This window comes from Tachypleus tridentatus, chromosome 8, assembly GCF_004210375.1.
Source record: "Tachypleus tridentatus isolate NWPU-2018 chromosome 8, ASM421037v1, whole genome shotgun sequence".
NCBI classification, from domain to species: Eukaryota; Metazoa; Arthropoda; class Merostomata; order Xiphosura; family Limulidae; genus Tachypleus; species Tachypleus tridentatus.
Genome location: NC_134832.1, coordinates 2921537 through 2940971, shown reverse-complemented (window position 1 = coordinate 2940971; position 19435 = coordinate 2921537).

Sequence of the window (19435 nt, the reverse complement as noted above, 5' to 3'; positions counted from 1 at the left end):
TTTTATTCTCTTTGAATATACAATCGTCCAGAGAATGCTGGCAATGCACTGGATGTCAACAACTTCCTGAAAACTGGAGAGCAGAATGAAAAACGGATGGGAAGTATAATTACCACTAACCTTCTAAATCTTATTTAGTAGAATTTTGGAACTGGTGGTAGAAGAGGTGCTAATTGTGAACGTAATCCAAGATTCAGTTTGGGTTTCATGCCTAACCTGCTGTGCATTAGAACATGCTCGCTGGAAAGCAATGCAGTTCAAAAGAATATGATTTCTGTGAAAGGTGTCCCAGACCAGAATTGAACTCCCAGTGTTTCCTGGTAGGCAGGACTCCACCATGTATGGCCTTAAGAATAGAAAAATCAGCTTCTTCTCTGCGCTACTACGCTATCGTTTATCAATGGCAGACCGATGGCAGCAGAGTCAAGTTCGAAAGAATGGTGAAATACAGCCAATTTGTCTAATTTTCACTGAGGCACACGGTTCTGATAGCAAGACAATAACAAATATCCATAAAAGGATAAGAAAATGAACATTTCACCAACGGTCACTGTTAAACCTCTATAAAATGCGAGATAAAAGCAAAAGGGAGTAGAGAGAGAGATCAATGGCATTAAATGACTGAATTCGTGCATGAAAATATATATAAGAACCAGTATTGAAGAGAGAAAGGTTGTGATCCTAAAGCATACATTCTAAGGAATGACTCCTCCTATCATTACCACCACCGCAATAGAAGGGATTGTGTCTATTACAGTCTCCCAGAATTAAAAAGGGAGTCTGCAAGTGTTCAATAAGAGCATAAAGATCTGATTGATCATAAAGCTCTCCAGGATATAGGTAAACAGTGATGGTACAATCCATGGAGACAGGAATTGTGACAGCTTCCAATGTATCGAGCTGCAAAGACAAAGTAAGCACGATTTGTTCGAACATGCACTCACTAAACATAAAAACTGTCATTCCAGTATTAAAAAACTTCCATAGATGACTCCATAGGCAGGTTTCAGAAATGATTTTTGTTAAAAAAGACCTACAAAAAATAAACAAGGCTTTAATTTCAACCTGATTACAACAAAAATCGCGACAATTTATTGCATAAAAGTGGCCAGTTTTATAAAGGTTCCCCTCTGAGTCGATTGGACAGGTCTCTGTCAGTAAACAAAGGTTCCAGCTGCTGAGGTCATAAATAAACCAACGTTCTTCCTCTCGGCACCAAAAATGGACCCTAGCAGACGTCAGAAGCTGGAGCTAATGAAAGTGAACCAAGGCAATCACTGGAAGGAATATAGGGGACAAAGACAATTGGTTATTACTGATATTCTGGGCAACGCGTTCTTTTTCCGGTATTTTCTATTTCTTGTCCAGAAATGCACATCTTAATTGTTACAACTCTGGGGATCGCGGGATTTAAGCCAATCACCAAACACCGTTGTCCTGTCAGTCGTGGACGCGTCATTACGTGATAGCTGAGAAAATAGCAGTAGATTGTGTAGGCAGTTAGCCTGTAGTGTCATTTCAAAAATAGGGATGGATAACTGTTACAAAGATATTTTACTGGAGAAAGTTCAATGAGTTACCACAAAACCTATTTTACAAAGCCAGTATTTGTTACGTGAAAAATCATGTAACGTATATAATTGTGACTGATAATAAGTTTTAATATTATATGTCATAAATCGTGATGTTTATACAACCGTTCTCACAAGTCTTTTGAAGGAAATGTTTGAGTTTTGAGTTGCATATCAACTTCTAATTTATTTTTTAAAGTTCACGTTTGTTGGGCATCATAGTAGAACAGTGGTAAGTCATAAATTTTATATCATTAAAAATTAGGTATTTTATATTCGTGACAGGCACAGCACAGATAACCAGTTGTGTACCTTTGTATTTAGGTTCAAACAAACTGTTCAGAGGATGTAAAGATAAACATTCTCTGTTAAAATTTGGTTATAAGAAAGTCTAAGCACTATAAATCTCAAACAGTGTGTCATACTTATAGATATAATAGTTATAACTACTTAAAGTTCACCGTCTCATTTCATATAAACTATCATTCGAGGAAATTTTTTCGACAAATCTGCACCGAACAGTGAGATATTTCACTATTCAACAGGTATTAGCTTTACGTTTCCTTAGTATAATGATTCACATACTTATTTAATTTAGTTGATTGAAAATATCTTTAAGTTTTCCTCAAAATTATTATCTAACTTAATAAATAATACTGAGTGTTTAATTGTTAAACACTTTACTTCGAAAAACCAGAAAACATATTGGGCATTTTAGTTTTATTATTATGTGTCATTAAGGAAAACTTTTCAATTAAGTTCAACTTGCTCTTCAAGTGAAACAATTTATTTAAGAAATTGCAACCGAAAATTAATTAGTTAATAATTCACTGCTTTCCAGTCACGATATATATTTTTCGTATTTTGTGACTTAATGCGTTAACTACTTTATCTTAGTTTCTGTAATAGACTACATGACAATATCATTTATCTTAATGTGGTTTGAGATTGTGTTTTTCAATTTCCGTGGTAAGCAGAGCATATATAGCTCATCTTGTAGCTTTGTGCTTAACAGAAAACAAGTAAATAAGATTTTATAAATCTAGATAGTTTCATTTTTGATGTCCGCTACGAAACAATAACGAAATTAGAGAAACATACAAATACTATATCAGGAAATTAAGATTCAGGAAAATATATATCACAGGAACTCAAATTCATTGTAAAACGTACTTTAACAATACTTAATTAATAGAACTTCCTCAAAATATCTCTTCTCCATGTAACCTAATACTTGTGTTTAGAAAGTAAAGAATTTCTGTCACTAAATTGCAAACATTTAAATAGTTAAAAGAATAGCGAGGAATACCAGAAGCACTGTGAGCCGAAAATTTATCTCTATTAAAATTCATGACAAAATTAAAGCCAACAACCACCAAAAAATTTTATGGAAACAAAATCTATATTCCAACCGAACAAAATAGTTCTCATGTCCTTACGTCACAAGACCCGGCATGGCCAGATGGTTAAGGCACAAGACTCGTAAGCCGAGGGTCGTGGGCTCGAATTCGCGTCACACCAAACATACTCGCCCTTTCAGCCGCAGGAGCGTTATAATGTGACTATGAATCCCACTATTCGTTGGTGAAAGAGTAGCCCAAGAGTTGGCGGTGGGTGGTGATGACTAGCTCCCTTCTGTTTAGTCTTACATTGCAAAATTAAGGAGAGCCAGAGCAGATAGCTCTGGTGTAGCTTTGCGCGAAATTCAAAACAAACCAAATCCTGTTTAACAACCAAGGTATTAGAAACAAAATGTTGTAATATTTTCAAAACGAGACCCAAAACTCAAGGAATTTTGAATAATTGACTGTTCCTCTTCTTTATTCTAATGAAGAAGAATAGTCAACTATTGGAAAGAACTCGAGGTGTTTGGTCTCGTATTGATAATATTACAACTATTGTAGGTGATTCTGGGTGCTAATACTTAACCAGAAACAAAAAGTAATAGTAAACAGTGCACGGAAAAATTTACCATTGGATAAGGATATCGAGCAGTTTAAAATTATTAAAACTAATGATAATGTCAACGTTCCCCAAATGAAATAAAGGTTGGTCATTAAAACATTGGAATTCATAATGTTATGAATATTTAGAACAGATAAAAAATTATATATTCACAAAATTTCTTAGGAAACTTATTGTAATTGATCATTTCAAGAGAAAATAGAGACTTATTCTTCTTGGTTCATACACAGATTCATTAATTAATTCAAGCTGGAAAACTGTTCTGGTCTGCTTTTGGGTACGTGTACAAAACATTGCTAAAATATATATAAGGTATATCTACATGTATAAGCTTTTAAAAAAAAGAGTCAAAATAAAAGAAAAACAAAAAACCCTGCTAATTTCATTAATCTTTCACGAAAGGGGACGAAAAGGAACCACAACGTTCCTGATCACCCCAGTTGAAGAGATAATTTTCAGATTTCTCTCTCTAAACTAAACCCCTGCCACGTTAGTTTGCGTTTTGTATAAGCTTTTATTTTGTTTCAAAGTACCTTGCATAGGACGTCACCGTGTAATTACTAAGACTTCTAGCGTATCTGCCATCATACAGGCAAGTTGAAAAATTCAAATTAAGTTGTATAATATTCTAAAATTTTATTAACCATGTTCTTGAATAATATTTATATTTTGTCAATTGTTCTCATGGATATATGCAATTTTAACGTTACCTTAAACATCTGGCTGTTTCAGAAATATCAGGAGTGAGTCGTTTTTTTTATACATCCGTCTTCATAATTCTTTCTGAAATAGTGTTTGATGTTCTCCGGCTGTTTTTGGATCTTGAAACTAAATTCTTAAAGTTATGTTTTTGTATATTTGTATTATAAAATGAAACATCTCCAACACCAGTTAAATTTTCAAATAAATTAGTTACAAGATGAATGATGCAACTTACAAGTCTCTTCTTATTTGATGTTAACAAAGGTTTGTTAATTAATGTTAGCAGTGAACATTCTCAAACACGATTTCCCTATGAAATATATATATACATAAATCGCTTAAACTTCCATATCTCCTTTCATGCGAAATATCACTCATAAACATTTCTTAACCATGAAACACCTCGACACTATAATATTCAAATAACCATGACTTTCACTCCTAAATTTAGTATTTAAGGGGAGGTATTAAAGTGGCATCTGAGATGGAGGGGTTGTTATATGTAGAGATATTAATAATTTATTTTAAAATTTATTTTATCTTGAAAATAGAAGAGTTAAAGGGAATCCAATTGAAGTATTTAAGATTGTAAAAGGAGTTGATAGTGTTGATGCATTCGATTATACATTATTTGTATTGTTAATGTTGTAAAATAAGCATTTATTTTTGTGATGGTTTCTGTAAACAAATGTAGACGTGCTTCAGTTATATATGAAGTCCTATGTTTTCTTTTACTCTCCAGTTACAATTACATAAAAATGTGGCATGACATGCAGAGGTAAAATTTTATGTTTATATTGTCAGAGGGCTGCAATTTAAATGTCTTTATCTCTATTTTTTTAAGGTTACGTGATACTTAATAAGTTACTAGGATATTTGAAAATGTGTATGTTTTTCATCATTTTGTAGAATCATTGTTTCTTTTTTCGTTAAGTAATTGTTCAAAAATATTACATCAGCGTAAAACTGATGCATCACTTAATATTCAAATATATTTTATTCTGGTGTGCATATTTTTAAAGTTCTGTGAATACAACTTTCTACCCATGATGGCATTATTTTTAACATGGAGAACAGTAGCAATCCCTATATAGTGATGGATCCGGTAAAAATGGCGGCCTATACTTTGCGTATGATATTGCGCACGACATTACGTCGGTAAACCCCAACTAAAAGATTAGAGACAAAAAACCTCTACACTAATCAAGTAGAAAACTTTGTCTAAAGTAGACTAACCTTCCTTGACGTCTAGAAAACGGACTCAAAAAATATCTATTGTCTTCTTCTCCGTCAGCTGTAAGATGTAAACCACAGGGTGTTTACGACAATCCTGCAGACCTAAAAACTTTACTACTTGATAAAATGTGCCTTTCTATACGTAAAGCAGCAAGTTACTAAAGACAGATTAGTTTCAGCTCAAAGTACTAATCACGGTCTATGATCAGTATGTCATTATGTATATGTATATGGAAGTAGTTATCTACTGTAAATATTATTTTATTGGTACTTTTGTATGATGAAAGATAATAAATAAGTAACAATTAAATCGATAAACTAAAATTGTTTATAAAATGTGAGCTCTACATGTACAGGAATGTGTAATGCAGGTTTTTCTCTCACAGGAAATGCATTCTAGTTTTTGATATTTTTCATCCCAACAATTTTAGAATAAATATTTATTACTAATAATTATAAATCTTCAGTTAAAAACAACAAGCAATTCTCATTGAAACTGAGAGTAAAAATATCACTTTTTAACGTATTGGATAAAAGTAACACAATGAAAATGTTTAAAATATCCAAGACTTCTTGGTAATAAGTAAGCCAACTGTTGAGCATATAAATACCTGGAGAAAGTGCATACTGTAATACTTAATTCAAAAATTATCTTTAATAAAATTAGCTTTTTTTTTAAAGAAAAACACACATGGAAAAGTCAACATAATGAAAGCTAATTATGAACATTTATATTGGAACGATCTAAGCTCAAATATAAGAATCTATGAATTTGTGCCTGTGTGGGGGAAGTTGTGATTTTCAAGATTTGAAATCTTATATTCTGTTATAACTGTTGATTTTTTATTTATCTGAAGATGTCAATTTGTATCTAAATAATCAAGAAAATGATTGAGTGTTTAAAGATTTGCTTCATAAGTTAAAATATTTTATTGTCCCTAAACTTATAATGAAGATATTTTAGAGAAAAACAGAAAAATAGCAAAAAATATTAGAAGATATTTTATAGTTTCTTGCATTCATAAGATACTCAGAAATAATAAACCTGATGTTACTTACACTAAACGTAATTATGAGATACAACAATATCGCATTTTTTCCCAAAAAGTGTATATATATATATATCTTTAATAACCTTGTTTCTCTACTTATGACACACTTGTTCTTAATAATATGTAGAATAAAGCATTTTTAATGTACCAAATTGCCTGTCATAATGAAACAAATTATAGAATAAAGGCGTACAATTCCTGGAAATCTGGTTAAACAACTCGTTCAATGATTTTACCACTGGGACATTAGATCAACAACGACATCGTTTTCTTTATTTTATTTTAACAATTAATATCAGAAATTTAAGAGCCTGCTGTAGTTTATGAAACTTAAATAAAATAATTTGTTCTTTGCTTTCACGATTTTGTCTCCTGTATGTTCCGTTTCCAAAGAGATTTGAGCTTGAAGTTAATTTATTTGTTTTATTCCAAATAGACATGTAGAATTAAAGAATTTAAGGTATTGTTAAGAGGTTAAAAATTATATTTCAGCAATTACCAGATCTCAAGGAAAATTACTATTGATAGTTTTTATGTTTTCGACTTCTATAATCTAATACAGAACATGTCAAAAAACTGAAAGAACTTCAGATGGAATTTGATTATCAACATATCTTCCTGGGTTTTACGTTTTGTCTTTTCTCAGCTTCCTTTTAACTTGTTTGTTTAATTATTTAAATTGTTTAATTATTCATTTTGTATTTTTAAGATATTACTGAATAGCTAGGAAACAAAATGAACATAATAAAAACTAACATTTTCATCACTGTTATATAGTGAACATATAGGATTATACAGGAGATTTTTTTTATAAAATATATATACAATATTGTGCAAAAGTGTTAGGACAATATATATTTTTTCATTCTTTCTATTTTATGGGGCTACTTTTTGCATGTAATTACAAAATGTAAATTTCAACATTATGGTAATGATGCACTGATCCTTTTAACAACTGAATGAGCTAGGGTGATACTACTTATGATTATTTAGTATTTCCATACACTTGTACCATGGACATTTTTTTAGAGTTCTGCTTGAATGAACATACTTATCAAATTTAGGTTCTCAAATAACTGTTATGGTAACCCTTGACGTGTCTTTACTACACGAAGAAGCCAGCATATTTTGCCCGTATAGGCTATAAGAAATCAAGTTAACAGCACTGCACACATATACCTTGATGCAGTTTTTAACATTATATTTCAAGCTTTGTTGTCATAACATTAGGGTCAGGTAGTAGTGATAACCCTATTATATCTTTGAGCAAAGTTCAATAAACGAAGAAATATAATTTTATTATCATTATCTAAATCTCAGAACACATTATCTAATTGTTAAAATATTCAACATTATCTGATAAGTCACTTGAAAAAAACTTTTTTATTTGGTAATATTTTTGCTATACATAGAACCAGGAGGGCTAAGCACAAATCAGTGATTAACGTGCTTTACTATGGCTCTACCTGTTCAACATTTGTATCGCATTATCATCCAAAATAACTGACGTTCCGAGTTTTGAGGTATTGGATGTGTTATAACAGGGATGATAAAATCCAGTATTCGACCAGACAAAAATGGATCTTAAATCTAGTATTAGGAACGACTGCGAAAATAGCTTTTCGGTAGCTTCACGTTTATGACGGAAAATGAAATTATTAAATACAAACGTTTACATCAAAGATCTGAAAAGTAGTACTGCTGATATAAAACTTCCAGTACGATTTTAACATTCAATAAATCTAGGAACAAATTTATTTTAAAATGTTAACTTTATCAGTATACTCATAATTATAGTACTTAGTGTGGCTTTTTGGTTAATTTGCCGGAATATGTACATGTGGGTAAATGTTTCGTGTTTTTTTTTATTATCATCCAGTTTAATTGACGCTCCGTCCTTTGAAATAATGATGATCAAATAAAAATATTCAATCAGAGAAAGTTAGCTATTTTGTGTAACAGTCGAATGTCACGGACAGATAGCATAGACAGCCGTTGAGTAGTTTTGCCCCTTTACCTCCTTAAAGAATAAAATAAAAAGAAATATGAAAGCAGTACAGTTTATTGGAAGGATTTTTATTTGTTTTTTTTATAAAAAATATATTAACAAAGTATACCTTTCAATACCTACATATATATATATTAAAATACATTGTAATAAATATAAAATATATTAAATAAATCAAAATAAATATAATTTAATGAAATTTTCGATTCGTAATTATTTTTTATTCTCTTTCTTCACTTCTATTTTCTTGGTGTTAGTTTTAAACAAATGGTTTCCTTCATTCTCTCGACACCTATCACTGTCTTACCTTTGGCTGAGTTCATATTATAAAAATCTAATTATTTTTATAAGTTTATTAATTTTGACAAAATAAATCTGTCTACAGAGACAATAACTAATTTTAAACTTGGTTATGAGAAAAGCTAATCAAATATGCTATTGTTACTTATAAATATCAATATGCATTGTTTCAATCTATGGAAACCGTCTCTGTTAGCGACTCTTTCAATTGTAATACCATGGGCATGAAAGTAGTTAAACTTAATTCGAAACACTTGTCAGATGTTCTTAATATTATTGAAGTCTTTATAAACAAAACATCACAAATTATTATTTGTCTGATTAAAATAGCAAATAATATTTTGTCCTCTAGATGTAATTTCTAATAAAATAATTTCGTCTAATTTGGAAAAGACCTTTGTTATACCAATTCTAGTGGTTCTATAAATCAGTTTACCATTAGTGTGGCGTAAGGTGGGCTTATTATAATGGCAGGAAGTCCTGAGAACCAAATATATTTCTAATGTTAGCAATAAGATAAATGGTTGTTGTTTCTAAACTTCGTGCAAAGTTACACAAGGACTAGCGGTGTTAGCCATTTCTAATTTAAGAGTGTAAGGTAAGAAGGAAATCAAATAGTCACCACCTGCTGCTAGGTTTTGAGCTACTCTTTTACCAACGAATAGTGGGAATAACGGACACATTATTACGTTCTCACGGCTGAAATGCAAATATGTTTGGAATAACAAAGATTCGAACCTGTGATCTTCCAGATTACAAGTCGAGCGCTTTAACCACTTTGTCATGCCGGGCCGCCAAATAAGTTGGATTTGTTCATTATTCAATGTATATTATTACGAATAATTTGTTTGTTCATTTTCATTGTCTAAGTAATAAAGTTTTAAAAAAACGTAATCTATTTCGTCATTATTGATCTATAGATTCCTTCTTGCGAATATTTATTGATACAGATTTATCGAAATAAAACGAAACATGCAGCTTTCGATTCTTGAATTAATGAAAGACAGTTTCTGATGCTATCTTCAGAAATAGCTTATAAAACAAAACTAAATTCCTCTTTACTTATAATCTAAGGCTGAAATTAATTTCTTTAATTTTATTGTTTATGCCTTTGTAATCCAACCTGATGTTTTACCTGGAGTCACTTTTTCTAACTATGAGAAATATTTTTAACACTAATATTTAAAAACTTATCGTTAAAAATTGACCATACATGTCCAGTGTCTGTTGTTCAATTCACAAACGATAATTGTTGTCGAACACAATAGAACAATTATCACTTTCACCCAGATGTTCCCCAGGCTCAATCCTATCCGTAATTTTTATATCTAAATTTAACAATAAATCCATAATAGCATTGATTATGGTAGGTTCCCTAGTAATATAACAGTTTCTAAAAACCATTGTCCCTTACGAGTTGACTTTAAAATTTCTCAATTTACTTACCTAAAATTAAAATAACCTATTTAAGATCTCAATTTCTTTCTCTTTGTAAAATTTCCCATTAATTTCATCAGTTTCGCATGGACGTCTATAACCAGTTCGAAATAAATCACTAACAAGAACCTACAATCATCAAAATAATTAATTTATTAAGACCTTTTTATTTAAAATTTGATAATCCCATGTGTTTATGAAGTAACTTCTCTAACCTACATATATTATTGCTAGCAACATTTACTATATCATTTTCTTTGTCAGTTATATTCTCCAATTCTTTCCCAGGATAGTATAATTAGTATTAGTCCTTATTACCCAACAAAATATCTTATACACCTGCAACACAAAAGAATCACCTATAACAATAACCTCATTATTTTTAAGTCCCTCCCCTAGTTTCTCATGGGCACAAACAAAAGGTTAAAAAAAGCTGTCACGTGAGCTCACTACTTATGTACCTAACACTAATATTCTAGCGTTCTGAAAATCATTATTAGCTGATGTATCGGTTACATACAACAGTTTAATTCCTCTTAAACTCATGCTGCCACTTCCAGCAGTCTTCACTCCTGCTGCCTCTAGTTTAATTAGAATACCTTCAGTTTTCTAGTATAACCTGTAAACTCCACATACAAATTACATGTTTTTACAGCTAGTTTCCTTAAGATTACATACCAGTTGTCAAGTTTTCAAATAAAACTCACTCGTTACACCTGTTGCACGTTACAAACTATTAAAGTTTAACACTTATATTAATCTTAATTATTGTAACATTGTATTAAATAATTGACACTAAATACAAGTACTTGTACTAGCCTTTAGACAACAGTGAAAAGCCTAACGTTAGATTTAAATATATTACTTTGTCTTAGCACTACTAACAGTAATAGGGCTGAGAAGCATTTTAACTCTACGTGCTCTATTCAGATTTGTTCGAAGAATAGTAGGATTGATTGCCACATTATAACACATCTCCATGGATGAAAGGGTGAGCATGTGTGGTAGAAAGGGGATTCGCACCCGAAATCCATAGATTGTGAGTGCAGTGTCAAACTCACATGCACTTGCCAAGCCATCTGCAAGTTAAAAGATTATGTCGTGTGAGAAAAATGTCATCAGGTCCCACAAAAGCATTATTATGTTGATCCACCAACAAGTCAATAAATAGAAAATTTTGACATACATTTATTGTTAACATGCCACATCAGCGAAGGTTGGGTAATGATTGTTAATTACATGATTCATTTTCCTGTTTATATTGAATTAATGTGTTGTATTTAAGAATTTTTGAAAAGTAGAGCACTAAGGTGTAATAATATAATTTATTCAATTATAATAATTTGTAATTAAATATTATTCTGTATAATTATTTTGAAAATGGTATAGGGTTTTATTGAAACTGTATTTCACTTCATATTAAAGCTTATATAGTCCTTTCAAGATGCATTTTCTTATTCTCTTTATATTTATGTTTGAAATTTATTTTTAGGGAAACTGTATTTTTATTACTACAATGCATTTTTCTAATTATTGTAAATCTTATGACGATTCCGTTGACCTTTAAAATGTAAAATTAAAACTTTATTATGATATTAGGCCGTAGAAATAATACTGCATTAATTATAGTAAACATGGTCTCTGATCAGTTTGTCTATAAAGAGAAATATAATCACGTTGGTAAAAGTCTGGCAATGGTTTTTATGAGAATTTATACGAATGTTTTTATGATCTGTTTTCATGTAAAATATATAAATGTCTTTTATTGTGGACCATAAATTTTTTCGTGAAATAGCTTAATGTACAAGTGCATCACCATATTTAAAACGTTTGGTATTCACAGTGCATATTCTTACAAAGATATGCTGATGTGACAATAAAATATTTAACACACTTTCTTTTCTTTACATGAAAAACTTTGCAGTGTTAACATTACTTCTTCAGAAATGTCAACACATCACGTATTTTGTTCAGCATTAAAACAGGCTGACATAACGACCTATTATGAAATATAAATGAATGATAATGTATCAAAGTAATTACGTTGCTGTTTCAGCAGTAAATATTTAATACTATTAAATGTTGTAACGTTTACAAATTCCCATAACCGAAATGGGAAGAATCTAAGTTGTACAGTTGCATACTGATTGTTGTGTTGTTACATATGAGACTAAATATGCCAATACTTGTTTTCTTTATGTTAAAAAGTTGCACGACAACAAAACAGGTTGTTCTTCAAGTTGAGGTAACTGAAAACCATATAACTAATGAGCAAAGGTAAGTAAGATAGGCTGAGTAGAGAGTATAAAATAAATGTATGTCAGCTAAAATGTAATATACTCGGATGAAAGTTAATTTTATTTTTGTAGTCTATTATTTCTTAGTTAATATGTGTTTCCCTTTGTGTTCGGCCAGGTGGTTAATTCGATCAACTCACAATCTGAGGTTTACGATTTCGAATTTGTTGGTCAAAGAGTAACTCAAGAGGTGCGGTGGGTGGCGATAACTAGCTGCCTTTTCTTTAAAAATACACTGCTAAATCAGTCATTCATTTTCCATGCTTATTTGTAGTTGAATAATTAGAATAAATTAATCTATGACATTTCTGGCGTGGTAAAATACATCGATCAAAAGGATTTGTTCACCTGACTCCAACGTAGAAATTAGACCTCTAATCTATCAAGAGATAAGGGAGCTATGAACTAAAGCGTTATACTTGAATAATAACGTAGAGCCATTCTATGATTAGACATACAAGGCTGGAAAACAACAAAATACAGAACAACGTTTGGTCCTTCTTAGATCATCTTCAAGTTAACAAAGAAAGTTTGCAACTAACCATTGCTGGGCACATGTTTTTGGGACGAGAGTGTAGGAGGCGTTCCATTTAGATGTCAGGTCATTAATTAATTTACGTGTTTTAATCCCCATCACACCAAACATGCTCGCCCTTTCAGCCGTGAGGACATTAATAATGTGATGGACTAACTTCCCATCATTCTTGTTTTACTGTGCTAAATTATGAGTGGCTACCGTAGATAGCCCTCGTGTAACTTTGCTCGAATTCCAAAACAAACAATCAGTGTATTATTTATACCAATTTTTATTACACATTCTATCTTAATTTATCCATTACTTGCAGGAGACCAATATTATATACTTTTATATTTATCTGCCCTCAAATAATTTTAACATATCTAATGTTTTATTTTCATAAATGTTGAATTACACAGTTTATTATTATACAGCTAGTGTACTGTAACCTAGTTTTTGCTTCTAAATTAATTTGCATTACATACATTTTATAATTATGATCCCAAAAAACAGTGTTTTTCATGAAAACATGATTATTTAAGTTTTTAATTAACATACAATAATTCAATATTCAAGCATATTGTTTCAGAGTACTGCTTATAAAACATCTTTTTCTGTGTATAAATAAAACTTATAAACATATTATCTCACACAGATTTCTAATTCACAATAATATTGTTTAGAAAAAATAATTTTAAATGACGTTGATAAACTCTGATTTTAAGGAACACAAAATGCAAGAATTGTTGTCACCCTGCCAAATAGCCAGGCCTTCTTAAAATTAGCAGAGCAAAGGGTCAACAGCATTGGATGGTCTGGAATAAGATAAAAATGTAACTCACAGAGATAGGCATTTTTGGTAAAACATGTTTGTAATAATACGTACGAAACTAAATTAATTTCACTTTATATGTATTAAATATTTGTTGACAAATTAGCAATTACATTACATTACGTACATTTAATACCATTTGTTCTAGGAAGCAGTAAATGCATTTTTCCACGAATAAATATCGTTTATAACTGAAAAAAGAATTGAGAATTATAATATTAAAAGGACCTTCAAGTACAGAATATGTAACCAAGTTTGCACATTTTATAAATCCAACACACAGTTTACTTTACAACAGTGTAAAGTTACAGACATGGCATGTATGTTGAAAAGTTTACTAACTAAACTGCACGATACACTAATATACTTTAAATACATTAGTTTATAAGATACATAATCATTCATACAATTTTTCTACATTATGTTCATATAAGATGTTAATTTAGAATATTTATTTTTCACTTGTGTTACAATATGTTAAAAAAAAAAACTCTGAATTTATCACGAGACAGTTTAATACATCATACTAAAGAGATGCCACTACCTAAAAAGATGAATAACTTATTCCATGGAAACTATTCGTGTAGGATGAGATCACTAAAATATACCGACTGTTTAAAACAGGCATTTCCTGATGTATTTGTTGGAACAACGTCAGAGTAACATGTAATGCTTTATATTTCACATGTATGTTTTAGATATATCGTCAAATATAGTTAGAAATCTCATGTTTCATCGTAGCTACATATGTGTTAAACAGGTATTAATATACAATGGAAAATATTGTACTTAACAAGTATCGCATGTGCTAATTCATTTCTTAAAAACTTCAACATAATACTATTTATGAGAATGTCCTGAATATCATAAATGACATCATATGAATATCAGTTTCTAACAAGAATATTTGAACAATTAATAAAAGTTTGTTTGTTTGCTTGTTTATGAATTTCGCGCAAAGCTACACGAGGGCTAACTGCGCTAGCCGTCCCTAATTTAGCAGTATAAGACTAGAGGGAAGGCAGCTAGTCATCACCATCCACCGCCAACTCTTGCGCTACTCTTTTACAAAGGAATAGTGGGATTGACCCTCACATATAACACCCCTACGGCTGAGAGGGCGAGCATGTTTGGTGTGATGGGGATTCGAACTCGCGACTCTTAGAGTAGGAGTCGAGCGCACTAGCTACCTGGCCATCCCTGACCATAAATGCACTTCTTAATTTATATTTCCTATAATAAAACTTATGTTATCATTACTGTATGTAAGTGAAATCACATAATTAACAAGAACTAAACATTTATAACAAAATTTAAGTAATAAAATAATAACTTTTTAAGATCTTTCACAAATAATTTGCATAGATCCTACTTTTGAAGTTTTTAAGAATAAAATGTGTAAAAGATTGTAACAAGATACTTCTATTTTAATACTTGTTACTGTAAAATCTAGTGTACAAGGAAAGACGATTATTTTACACTTTATAAATATATCACGTGTACTGTTTTTACAGAGTGTGCTTTATATTTAAAATACGTTTTATACAAGTCAAATAATGACAAACCTACTTTCAATTTCCGTCGAACTTAGCAAACAGTAGTATATGAATTTATATATTCTCCCATTTTATATAATTACACAGAAAAATAAACGTGCATTCCTGACATTCTCAAAATGTCGAGATACATTAGGAAGTTATATTCTGTTTCCAAACTAGAACTCATGCACTTGTAGTCTGAAACTATTCTTATCCACAAACATAAGCTGTGCTCGTAGAATTGTACAGATGTATATGAAATTGATAACAGACACAATGTATTTTGACGTGAAAATTGTCAAGGCGAGGCAATTTATTAAGAAGATGAAAACGATTGTAATTAAATGTATGAAATTTAAAGGTCTCTTTTAGGACCATCACATCATGAGAAAGAAAATGCTATGTATAGTCATATCACTTACACTGATGAAAATGTTATCACTTCTTGTACCAAGAATAAATATTAACATTAATTTATTGTCTGATATTTTAGGATTTATACATCTTCCTTTGCAAGACCAACTTTATTAATAGTTTTGATGAATATAAATTTTCACGTACGTAGAGAAAAATGTCAGTCTTTGTCTCATCCGTGTTTTAGTAGCTGTCTTAAATGTTCATTTGTCATTTGTCTTGAATCTCGGGTTTATCATAAAAAGATACACCAGTTATCTAACTCTTGATCCTTTATCAGATTTCGATTGTACTTATCAAAAATATCTACTTTTGGGATTAAACACTGTTTGTAACTGACAAAGAAATAATAGAGGTTTATTATTCTTCCTTTTGTTCTACTTATCAAATTTTGTTCTACTTAAAATGTTGACAACCACTGACTATAGATTTTTGTACACAAATGGCGACGTTAGTGTCTCATCGGTTTTATTACAACCCGCGAGAAACACCTTACTAGTATATAAAGTGTAAAGTAAGTTCATGATGCATTATTTATGGATAACATATGTTTGTGCGTTCACTTTTATATTATTTTTTTCAATTTTATTTTTATTGCTGTGGTAACAAATGGTGTATAAATGGCTCAAATATATTTTATTATCTCTCTTGTAAATGTTTGTAAATTTGATATATGTAAGAATGTTTGTGTAAAAACTCCTTATACGATAAAATAGAAACTTTTTTATCAAAATATCTTTAAATGAATTATGGAAAGTCCGTTTTTTAAAACCAAAACAACTTTAGTAAGTTTAAATTCGTAGGCCTGTGTGATAAGCTTTCCTTGTATACTATATCTTTTATTGTATTAAGCAACAACATTCAATATTATCTCAAATGCATTCACACATTTTGTTCTTAAAAGCTTTGATTGTAGAATATATGCACATATTTGTGATATAGTGTAGATAAGTTATCGATTTCTAAGTTGAAATTTTGGCAATAAATATTTCAGTATATGTGACAGTTGAGAAGTTTCTAATTTTCACCTACATGTAATGATGACAGCATATTTAGTTCTGATGAAACTATCAATATAAGTTTAGACATATTAAAGCCAATATGCAGTTCTATCCACCTATAAAAACATAATCTGTCTTTTTAAGATGTATAATATAAGCAAAAACAATTTAGTTAATAAGAATAAAGTAGTAGATTTAATGTTTAATATATACATAGAAGGCGTTAAAAATATTTCAGTGCTGATAACTGTAAACATAACGTTAAGTAAATTAAATTAAATTACTATCCATAAACCTTTGATTATCACCAAAATGTTGATGATACATTGTCCTTCTTATTGGTTCGCTCACAAACTGTCTGGACGCTCATGATATCAACGCAATATGCTCCCTGGTGCCACACTGTGGCTGTCGTAACACGCTCCGTGAATATTAGTGGATGTAAGTTTTACTGATTGACTAAGAATATAATATTTTAACATATTAACGAAATTATTATTATTACTTAACGTTTATTTTCAAATAAAATTTTCTCCATTTATTTTGCATATCCAATATCGAAAATTTGTGATGATGGATTGTTATTATTTGAGATCATGGAGGACTAAAGTTGTAGAGGAAGAATGTATATTGAGATTACAGTACAGCAGATCTAGCTAATGGACACTGGATACTAACCTTGATTCATAGCATACATACCTTATAATAGTGTGATACTTCTACCACAACGTTCTTTGTGGAATAACTTAGAGAGAAGAAAGGAGGATTATTTTTAAAATGAAATGTAAATACAAAATGGCGTCGAGTCACATTTTGTATCTAGCTTTCTATTAAGTTTATACGCACCTACGTGTGAATTTTTTCAAAATATTAGATGACCACCAAATGGTCAATTTTTGAAGCTTAGAGTAAAATAGCCATTTATTATGTTAGATATTATACAATATACATAATGAGTAACTGGAAAAAATTTTATAATATATTTTGTTCATCATAAAACAAAACATTTGATAGATCTTTAAAAACATTTTGAACAGTATAAATGGACTACGTTTAAGAATTTGTTATTACGGTTAATCAAATAAAAGAAAACTTTGGATGTGTCATGAAACAGCTAAGAGGGCTTACAAGAAAAGAAAGGTAATTCTTTATGTTTTGAAAGCTTACCAGTACTAACACCAGTCATTTGTCATGCGAAGCTAGCTTTACAGTTTCAATGATGAAGGTAAAATGACAAATAGCACCTCAAGTATTAGTTCTAAAAATGAATATATATGTCATATATATATAAATATACATATAATTTTAAACCTTGTACACGATAACAATTGTTTTTTATCTCACCCCACATTTTTCGCTAGTTTTTAACACATCCGTTATAATGAAATCGGTTTTATTAATTAACGGACTACTTCCATTCTCTTTATGAAGCAGCTTCAAAACGTGATTTCTCTTTGGTAATCTCAATTACTTTTGAAGAAATTTGACACTTTAAGATTAAAAGATTTAAGATTTCAGTTTTTATTATGAAACTACATAGGTAAAATTATTTATCTAAAAGATAGATACAAACAACATCATAAATATTTGTTATCCTTTTAAAAGTTTCTCTTGTAGGCTGAAACAAAATTAAGAAAATTAAAATAATTATAATTATTAGCACCTAGGGAAATTGAAATTTTCGTAATATTTTTATAAACTACTGCTATATTCGAGAAAAGAGATACGATGTTTTATATAATTTGATTATCGTGAATTTAATCCTGAAATCTAAAATATATATTTATTTCTGAGCCATCTAAATGACATTATTTCACCTTTACACATTTCAATAGGGCAACACACACAATAGTTTGTTATTTTAACTGAACATACAATATTGAGTAAATAACATTAATAGTGTTTGAAATCCTTCATGTGTTTTAAGCTCATTTCCATCAAGACGTTTCTGCAAACTTTGGGACAAATGATAATCAGTTGCGTTAAGGTCTGGAGAATAAGGAGGATGTGGAAGTTTTCCAAGTCCAGCTCTTCAATTTTTGCAGATGCGATACTTGCTGCATGGAGCCGTGTATTATCCTGGTTTAACAAAAAAACCTTTACAATTGATCAAAACAGGCCTCTTTTCTTTCAGTGCAACATTCAAGCGCTCTAACTGTTAACAACAGAAGTCTGATGTAATCGTTATATTGAGTGGAAGCAACTCAAAGTGGATCACACCAAACGCTGAACAAAACTTTGCTAGGGTGGAAGTTCATTTTGCGCCATGCTTTAGTCAGTTTACCTGCACTGAGCCATTGGCTACGGCGCTTAATATTTTTATAATATATCCATTTTTCATTTCCAATCACTAACCAGCCTGTCCAAAAAGGTGAGTTACGTTTTTACCTTGGCTTCTGTCAAATCATGAAAGATACATTTTCAAAGTTTTGACACTTTTCCAAGATGTTGCAGATGACGGTGAACTGTTGAATGGGTTGAATTAAACTTCTGTTTTAGTTCTTCAACACAATCGCATAAAGTGGAACCAGCAGCTAGTCATTATTAAACTCAACAGGACGACGT